Source organism: Cannabis sativa, chromosome 1 (assembly GCF_029168945.1).
Source record: "Cannabis sativa cultivar Pink pepper isolate KNU-18-1 chromosome 1, ASM2916894v1, whole genome shotgun sequence".
NCBI lineage: Eukaryota > Viridiplantae > Streptophyta > Magnoliopsida > Rosales > Cannabaceae > Cannabis > Cannabis sativa.
Window position 1 is genome coordinate 36,092,837 of NC_083601.1, and position 8,026 is coordinate 36,100,862.

An 8,026-nucleotide genomic window follows, 5' to 3' on the forward strand; every position below is an offset into this window, starting at 1 on the left:
AGCCGCATCTCTCACCAATCGGGTCAAACTCTTGCTTGAAGATTGGGGGTAAAACTTGTTGCTCAACACACGAAATACTTGGGGCTGCCTAGTTTCATTGGTAGAAGAAAAAAAGAGGTGTTTGAGGTAATAAAAGATAAGGTTTGGAATAAGCTAAAAAGCTGGAAAGCTTCGATGTTCTCCCAAGCTGGGAAAGAAATTCTGATAAAGGCAGTGATCCAAGCCATCCTGAGCTATTCCATGAGTTGTTTCCGCCTCCCAAAAAAGCTCATCCATAACCTTCACTCCTTGGCTGCCAATTTTTGGTGGGGGGATACAAAAGAAAATAAGAAGATCCATTGGGGTACTTGGGCCAAATTGTGTAAGCCAAAGGAAGAAGGAGATTTAGGCTTTTAAAGTTTAACGGAATTTAATCAAGCTCTTTTAGCCAAACAAGGGTGGCGGTTGATTCATAAACCCCACTCTCTTCTGGCTAGAGTTTTGAAATATAACTATTATCCTAATTCCTCTTTCCTTCAAGCCAATTGCCCTCCAGGAGCTTCATGCATTTGGCAAGGAATTATGTGGGGTCGACAAATAATTGGAGAAGGAGCTCGTTGGAGAGTTGGGAATGGAAGAACGATTCGAATTTGGGAAGACAAATGGATCCCCCGTGCAAATGGAACTATACTTTATCGACATTCAGGAATAGCTCCAAACACCACCGTTCACACGCTTTTGAATGACGAAGAAGAGTGGAATAAAGAGAAGATCCATCATTATTTCCACACAGAAGACATCCCATGGATTTTGGGTACACTCGTAGATATGCAATTGGAAGACACCTTAATATGGCTTTACTCTCCGAATGGGCATTACTTAGTAAAGAATGGATATAGAGTGGCTCGGAAAAGGAATCTTCACCCTACTCGCTGTTCGAATATGGATCCAATCAACGCTTGGTGGAAGATGTGGTGGCAACTTCAACTCCCCCCGAATCAAGTTATTTGGTTGGAAGCTTTGCCATAATTGGCTCCCGGCTAAACTAAACTTGATTCATAGGGGCATGACAATTGATCCCCTTTGCAATCAGTGTGGTAGGTATGTTGAATCTCTCCCTCATGCTTTATGGTGTTGTTCCAAGGCTAAAGTAGTTTGGAAATGTCTGCCTTACTATAAGCTAATTTGAGACAGTCACAGCCACTCTATGTTTGATCTTCTCATGGAGATTCGACATAAGCTATCCAAAGAGGAGTTTGAGGAGGGGATTAAAATTCTTTGGGCCATTTGGGAGAACAGAAATAAAAGATGGAACAATCTTCCCGTAATGGAAGGGGCTCGACAAATAGATTGGGTGTTGAATAGCTACCCAACCAACACCAGCAACAGAGATCTCCTATGCACAGAAAAGACTACGCCTGCTACTGATCTAGGTCGTTGGTTGCCCCCCCCCCCCTGAAGGGGTGTACTGCGTTCACTGTGATGCAGCTCTGGATAATGGCAAAGAAGGAGTGGGATTGGGTTTTATCTGGAGGGACTTGTGTGGTAAACCTATAGCAGCAAATATTATTTTCATCCCCCAAATATGCTCTGTGATCCTTGTTGAAGCCGAAGCAGTTTTAGCTGCTATGAAGGCCTGCCCGATTGAAACCATCAGCTACTTTGAGATTAGAACAGACTGCAAACAGCTGGTGGATGGTTTCAAGAAAGAAGACAATAATCTAAGTGATGCTTGTATCATCTACAACAAGATAAAGCGTCACAGCGTTTTCCTTTTTGTACAAAGCTCAATTTTATAAATAGAAACTATAATGAGATTGCTCATAGGTTAGCAAAGAGGAGCCTTGAAAACAAGTTATCTCAATCCTTTCTCAACTTTTTTCCCAATTGGTTAGCTAATTTTTGTAAAGCTGACCTCTATCATTCTTTGTAGTTTTTTGAGCTTTGTTAATAAAGGTGAATTTTCAAAAAAAAATAAAAATAAAATAATATGTAAGAAATGAATTGGATAAAGTAACAGAAAAAAAGAGATAGTGGTTATAACTATTTATCTTTATTAATTTTTTAAAGACATAAAAAAATATCATTTTTTAACTTTATTTTTAAAATTATTAAAAAAAAAAATTTTATTTTTAAAATCAATTTTAATTTGTCTTAATTATTCTTAAAGTTCATAAATTAGTTAATAATATTATATATGGGAATTAATTTATACACTATTTTTAACTTTTTTTTTTTCTAATTTATGGTTTGAATTGTTTCGTTAATTGGTTGCTCCAGTAGTTCTTACTTTCTATGTAGGTTGCTATATGTAAATTTTAGTTGTGATTTAAGTTGCTTTATTAGTTGCTATGTTGGTTTCTATGTAAATTTTTGTAAAAATACAAAAAAATTATGTTTAAAGTGTAAGAATAAAAAACCCATTTATAAATCTTTAATTATTTTTTAATATTTAATGAAGATAATGCCAATTCTTTGAAGAATTGATCATGTGTATAAATAAAATGTGTAATTATCTCTGTTGGCGCTATTAAGTATCCTAAAAGGTTTTAGGAGGTGGTGGACATTAATAGTACTCAATAATAATGCTATACAATCTTGTATTCACCCATGATTTTTTTTTTTTGAGAAATTAAGTAAGTTTATCTCAATTAATTTTAAGTTGTACAAATTTATTAACCGGATGAAAAATTCTATAAATATCTCACATATAAAATCACTAATAATATACAAATATGATATGTATATGATTACTGAATTACACATAGCTAGATTAATTAATGCTTAAAAGAAATTTTTTAAATAATATTAATTATAAAACTTTTATACCTATATATACGAGGGAGATTTCAATTAATATGAATGTAAAATATATAGTTGAAATTTTAATGTAATAAATAATATAAAAATTATTAATTAATTATAAAGTGTATTTAACACTTTAAAATATCTAATAACAATATTATAAAGAGAATTTATCAATATTGAAAAAAAAGAAAATTTGTATCAATAAGCAAGTCATCACATGATTATATATCAGGGCATAATGATCACTCAAATAACGTGTACAAATTTTTTCCCTTCTATATGAATTAGCTGCAGCAATATCATATATAAAAATCGATATTTAATTTTTCTTCTTTAGGTATAACAACAGTCATTATTTATCTAGTTTTACCGTAAGATAACGTAAAAGAATAGTAAGTAATAAAACGACATTTTCCTGCAACACGTGATACATTCCCTGGTAAATGTAAAACGTAGTATTGATGTAATATTGACAAATGATCGATCATCACCAGAACATATATATACATGGCAATTGTCAACTAGTAAAACATTTCTATCTATGTAAAAAAAATCATTTTATTAATTATTGTACCTTAATTTGTTCCAAATAAAATGCCGACTCTATATAATTGCATTTTGAGATCATTATTAAATTAAAATATGTAGATATTAAATGCTTTGGGCTCTTAATTTGGGTGAGTGGGTGGGGTTAGACCATTTCCAATAGAAGATGTAAAAATTATGCTATATTTAACATAAAAGTAGTTTTGTGGTAAATTTACACTAAATTTTAGCTTTATGCACAATTATAAAATTTTGATTCAAAATTTAATATATAATTAGTGTTTTATTAAAAAAAATAAAATTTAATAACTTTATAATTAATTTTATTATTATTTTAATATGTTAGATAATAAAAAATTAATATAAATGTTTCATAATTTAATGTGATAGTTAAATATACTAATAAATTAATAGAAATGATATAAATGTAAATGAAAAAGTAGTGCATTTATTGTGGTGTAAATTTTATGTACTAAATTTACATAATTTTTTGGCACACCATTGAAACACACTTTTTGTTCAATGAGCTATATTTTAGTTTTTCACCACTTATTTACATCTTCATTGGAGATGATCTTAGGGTGCTACTTTTGCTATTAGGATTCATCAATGAGCTATATTCGAGTCATTTTTGGATTGATATAGTTAACTTATTATTTATTTTTTATTTTTGAAGAATTAATTTGTTTATTAAACGAATCAATATTAAATTAACATACTAAACTCCAAAATAACATGATCTATTAGAAAGTATACACACTTATATCGATTTAGGATAATTGCGACATAAATACTTAATATTTTGAGTTTGTAAATGACATAAATCCAATATTTTTTTAACAGTGTTGACCGATATTTTTGACAACCAATTATTAGATTTTAGAGTTGTATGAAGTAATTAATAGACGTTAGAAGAGAAGATTTTTTACGTAGATGAGACATTAATAAACCTTAATTCACGAGTCAATGTATTAATGAGAGTATTTAATATAGAGAGTTTTCCGACCGATCCCCTTTCTTTACATCATTTGGATATTTATAGGCTAATAATAGTGATAAAAGGTCACTATTATCGTGTTTGTATGCACCATGCTTTGCACAATTTTCTAAATCTGATTTTAGGGCTGATGGCCTATTTTTATGATAGATTTTGGCTGTCTATAGGCGTTTGGTGGGAGTTGATTTTGACTCATCTCTTATTTATGACTTGATGACTCATTTATGCAGCATCGATCGATTGACGTATGAGGTCTTATGAAATCGTGGAATGATGGGTTTAAACCCTCAAACATGTCTGTCAGCATAAGTTGTCATATACTTTTTCTCATATCGCATTAAATGTGTATACATTATTTTAATCCTCAAACAATGTGTTATACTTTGCCAATCTTTCATTACCCTCCTCCGGGTCAATTCCATCCGCGGAGAGGAAAAGGACAAGGATATCATCATCCAGCCAAATTATCCTGGAGATGAATAATCTATCATTAGTTCTTTGGAACAACAAACTCCGGGAGTGATATAGCAATGGATTCCAGTGGCGTGGGCTCCATGACCACGTATTTTTAGAGAAATCCTAGGAAACAAGCAGCATAAGTACTACATGTTCTTAAAACTATAATTTTCATTCAATTTGGTCAACACGGACTCCATTTTGAATTTATTAAAAGAAGAGTTGGAAAGCAACTCATACTACATGTTTTTGTCTAGATCAAATGATTTAGAGTCTGTGGCTTACTAAGACACTAGTAATAACAGTCTTTAGACTCTACTTACTAACTAAATTGGACAGAAATTACACTTTTATAAATATTAAGTACGTATTTAAGCTGCTAAAAGTGTGTTTATGCCCCTTACAAACTAAAAAAATTAAGTATTTATAATATATTTATCTACCCTATTTGTTGTCTATATTGGTTTAATTAAATAGATTATAAATATATTAATTAATTAACCTATAAATGTGTCAATGATTATAAATAATATTATCTTAGGTTGATGGATAGGTGCGGCTTTGGGCGTAGACGAGTTAGGCTTGTGTTTAGAGTTCTCCTAGCTAGCTTAGGAATATTAATTTTTTTTTTTATTTTTAAAAATACTATTTTTTTTATTAATTTTAAATAATACCTTAATTTTATCGAAATAAAAATCTAAAAATATTTCTTTTTCTTATGACTTACTAAATTTTAAAGTACGCTTTCTTGATGGATTAATAAAATTAAATATAATAAGTCAACCACTTGAGTTTAACTTTTGAATTTTGATACAATTGATAAATTGGTTAGATTTAAGTTTTTCATCAATATTGTAATAGTGAAATATTGCTATTACACGCTTTATTAAATATTATGGTAAATTATAAGTGTTTAATAATTTTTTTTTTTGCATTATTTATTAATTTAAAATGTGCAAGACTCAATATTTAACACCCTAATAGTTGATCTTGTAATACGTAACTCTACGTACGTAAATTTAGCTCAAAAAGTACATATGTATAATGTTGTGAAGCTGACATGATAAATTACAATAAAATAATATAAAATAAAGGGCGAAGAGTGGGATGGAGAGTGGTGTACGTGGTATGTACTTATAAGCCACGTGTTTCATGTAAAAGACTTGGATCACACCTGCCTTATTTTGCAGAATGTTTTTAACATTTTCATGTATTGACGGTGATGTACTCCTCCAACATTTTCTCCTTTTCTTAATAAATTTTGTTTGTATGAAAACGAAAGAAATAAACTCATATATAATATACATATTTATGTGCAAGGTTTTTTTTCTCCTCTAGCTTCTTTTCAGTTTACCAGTTTAAGCAAGAGCAATAAATGTAATGAAAGGCCATATATATATATATATATGCGAGAATCACGTTTGGTAACTAATTAATTTGTTGAACATATATATATATGATAGAATTGTTTGAGTGTTTAATTTGGTCCCTACTTTCTCAACAACGGAATAATGACAAACCCAAATTACTATGTATATATATGTCTGTATTTATATAAATATATATTGAACAAAGACTTCGTTAAATTACCAAAAGTATCGGTATTCTTCGCTTATATCAGTTTGCTGGAAACTTCGTTTTTTATTTGCACCCAAGTATAGCTAGGAGAACAAACTTAATTCTGATTCGAACAATACAATCCCAATACCTAACCCCCAATAGAGTAAATAAATAAATAATTAAGCAGATAAGTTTCAAGATTGGAAAATATGGATGAGAACTTTACTTTATAACAAAATAATAATATGATCTATTTTTCCTTTTCCAAAAAAAAAAATATTACACTCCTAACTTTAATAAAGACACCCTATTTTTTAAAAAACAATTAATTACATATTTATCATTATGTGAAAAGATTAAAACATACAATTTTAATCATATTTTTATTTATAAATACACCCAAATTATAAATGAATTGATTCTTCATGAGCACTGTCAAAATCTCAAACTTCAGAATTAATGATATTGAAATTTATCAAGGAGTTCGTAGAGTTATTGAGCTATATTATAGAAGATTATCTGTATATGAGATCAACAAACTATTTATATATTGAACAACAAACTAGAATCTCTTGACTTAAGAAATTCCTTTGTCTTCTTTTTCTTCTTCCATTTTTTATTTTTTGTTTAGGAACTTCTTCCTCTTTTATTATTACTTTCTCTTTTGTTAATGACTAAAAAATTTGAAGTAAATATTTACAAGAATTTATTGACATTAAAAGTACCTTTTCATTATTTTTATCTCGACAAAAAAATAATTAATCAGAAAAACCTTAATTATTGGTTGGAACCCAACCCAAGGCAGTTTTCTTCATTTCTAAATCATTACAAAGTCTTGCGAAAAAATACACATTTTAAAATTACTATGAATGAGAGTTTATAATATGCAATTAAAATGTTCATGTTGATGAAATGAAATATATGAGCATTTTTATAGATGTTTAAAAATGTTGAATAAATGGTATCTCATATATAGTATATTAAATCAATCTAATTGTCACACATCAATTAATTTAAATATTTTAAGGAAAAAAATTGTCTATATGATTAATGGTGTCTAAGAATAATAGTTAGTTAAATTGTCACACTTAGATTAATTTTAATACATTAATCAAAACACCAATTTCTAACATATATATGATCATAATTCAAAAATGTTGGGGTGTAGTATATATTTAAACTAAGACCCCATTTTAGTAATAGGATGGGGTGTATTTATAAAAAGTAATTAATAGTTTAAAAATAACGTGGGATATATATATATATTTTATAATGGAGTGTATTTATATATTTTTGATATACTTTTTTTTATCAATCAAATCATGAAAAATAAGAGTTAGTTCCGGTTTATTATCTTCAATTGCAGACAACACCCATATTTTGTTAAATTACATATATTATTCTAAAATATTAACTTTTATTTTCTCTTTCACATCCGTATAAAATTTTAACACAATTTTTTTAAAAAATTACTCTAACAGTAAGGAACTCGAGAAATTATCTACTATGGTCTCACATACGACTTTTTGATTAAATTTTATAATTTTTTATATTCTTTCAAAAATTTAATCGGTAATAAAGTAATTTTTTTGAAAAAAATTAAATAATGCCACAGTCATTGTTTATTTTAAATAATTATGTTCATTAAATTAATTTGAAATGTTGACCAAAATATACATG